The following is a 2,691-nucleotide window of genomic DNA, read 5'->3' as shown; positions in this document are numbered from 1 at the left end:
GTTTCACAAGTTTTTATGTCAGTTGAATATATGGATGAGAGGTGTATACAAGGAATTTGGGCTGAAAATAGATGTTTGAAAGCTCTTCACATAAATAAATGATGGCTGAAGAAGCTGTGGACAATTATGAAATAAACCAAAGAAACTAGCAAGGAAAGATAAGGTATGATTCTGGAAAGCACACAATTTTGGAAGAAAAAAACACAAGGAAAATATGTAACTTTTGGTAAGAACGTTGTAACCCACCTACTCATTTGATTCCTTATTTCTAGTGGAAGGCATTTCAGTTAACTTCATTTTACAAAGTTAAACATGATTGACATTTAATATTAACTGGCCTCTGTCTCAGGTAAGCAAAAAGCCAGGTGCCAGGGGCTCATGCCTATAAACCTAGCTACTCAGAGGGCTGAGATCTCTAGATCCTAGTTCAAAGCCAGGTTGGAGAGGAAAGTTGTTGAGACTTTTCCATTCAACTAATGACGAGAAAATTGGAAGTGGCACTGTGGATCAAGGTGGCAACCCAATCTTGAGTAGTAAATCTCAGAGACAGAACCCAGGCCCTGAGTTCAAGCTCTTTGAAATTATTCTTAAAATACTTGTTTTCAGGATTTCTTTAACTTCTTTAGAAGAATGTTTTAAACTTAGGGATTTTTTATTACATGTTGTCACATTGATTTTTAAGATGTGCAGAGAAAAAATTATTTATAGTCAGAAATGGTTTGTATTGCTTTGTATTACACATTGCCTCTACACCCAGAGATCAGCTGGAAAGCAGATGGCCACATCCTGGCTGTTGGCAATGAAGATGGATATGTATTTTTTTAGCAAAGAAAAAAACTTATGAATTGGTAGCCTTTATATATAACACCTTAATAGTAACAATAAAATTAATATTATTACTATTAATATTTTTTGTCAGATGTGGGGCTTGAACTCTAGGTCTTGGCATTGTATCTCAACTCTTCACCTCAAGACTAGCACTCTACCACTTAAGCAACACTGTCGCTTCACATTTTCTGAACCTTTAGTTGGATATAAAGGTCTCACAGACTTTCCTGCCCTGGCTGGATTCAGACAGTTCTCAGTCTCCTTAGTAGCTAGGCCTGACAGTAAAATTATTTTGTAAATGAACAAACCCACGATTGTATACTTAAAAAAATCACAGTCTGGCAAGTGTATCTGTAACATTGTTGTATCAATTAACCATAGGCACCAATCATTTTTACATCTCACTATGTCCTTTCCAATGCCAGATAACATTTTATTAATTTATTTTAATTTTTCCTAACAAAGTTCATTATGAATTCCCAACAGCACAATTTTCTAGTGAGTATAAAAGTTCTTCAACATATTTATTTCAACAAACAGCATTTTGCACTTGTTTTTTTTTTTTAATTTTGCCAGAGCTGGGGCTTGAAATCAGGGCCTGTGCACTCTCCCTGAATTTCTTTTGCTCAAGGCTAGCACACTACCAATTGAGCCACAGCACCACTTCCAGTTTTCCTGCTTATGGCATACTGAGGAATCAAATCAAATGCTTCTTGCATGTAAGGCCAGCACTCTACCACTAAACACACTCCCAGTCACTGGGTCTTATGTTGTTCTTGTTTTAAGATAGCATTTTACTATATGTCCTTCTGATTGCCTAAAACTTAGGCTGGCCTCAAGCTAACTTCTAAATCAGCCTCCCAAGTTCAGAGATTACAAACATTGACCACTATATTCAGCTCATGATTCTTTTTGAGAGAATACTCTTTTCAGATAAAGAAGGAGTTATTCTGTCTTCTTTGACTGGATGGTTTTTGCATTCAGCAATTTTAATCACATTTCTTGTCCTGGTATGTTTCCTCTTCGAGATGAATAGAAATATTTCAAGTTCTTAACTTGAAGCTGATCTCTACCATCCAACAACATCACATTCTTGTGAATAGCACCAGCTGGCCTCATGAGCATAGCAGCCAGCTGGAGCTCAGCTATCTGATGGCCTTGGGCTCCAATAATGTAATTATTTCTGTGCACAGACTGAAAACTGTCATATGTAATTTTAATTTATTACATTCTGTTCTCAGCTACTTGCCATTCTCAGCTTTGTATGTTTTAAATTCTGTTAAACGTTAATGACTATTTCCAGTCACTCTCAAAAGTAACATATATGTCTTATTTTAAAATTCATTCAAACATGCAAAAATATTAATGTAGTTGCTTTCAACCAGTGGCTCATATTTTAAAACCTATCTACTTTAGAGGTCAAAAACTGAGGATTCAGGTTTAAAGCAGCCCATGCAGAAAATCTGAGATATTTCTCCAATTAAGAAACCAAAATCCAGAAGTGGAGATGTGGCTCAAGTGGTAGAGTGTCAGCTTTGAGCAAAAAGACCAAGCAAGAATAATACGTTTAATTCTAACTCCAATAATACTCATGGAAAACACACAGACACAGACAGACAGAAAGACAGACAGACAGACAGACAGACAGACACACACACACACACACACACACACACACACAAACACACACACACACACACACACGCACGCACACACACACACATATACAATCTACATTTTCCTAGACTTCCCTTCCTGAGCAGTATACAATGCCATTAACTTAATGTATGTTTTCTCCAAATTATTTTGGTAGGGATTAAACTACATTTGTATTTATGATAATGTTTGTTTTGTACTTTTTGT

This window comes from Dipodomys merriami, unplaced genomic scaffold (assembly GCF_024711535.1).
Source record: "Dipodomys merriami isolate MVZ:Mamm:240054 unplaced genomic scaffold, mDipMer1.0.p SCAF_1386, whole genome shotgun sequence".
In the NCBI taxonomy this organism is placed as follows: Eukaryota; Metazoa; Chordata; class Mammalia; order Rodentia; family Heteromyidae; genus Dipodomys; species Dipodomys merriami.
Note: the sequence above shows the minus strand (reverse complement) of the source record.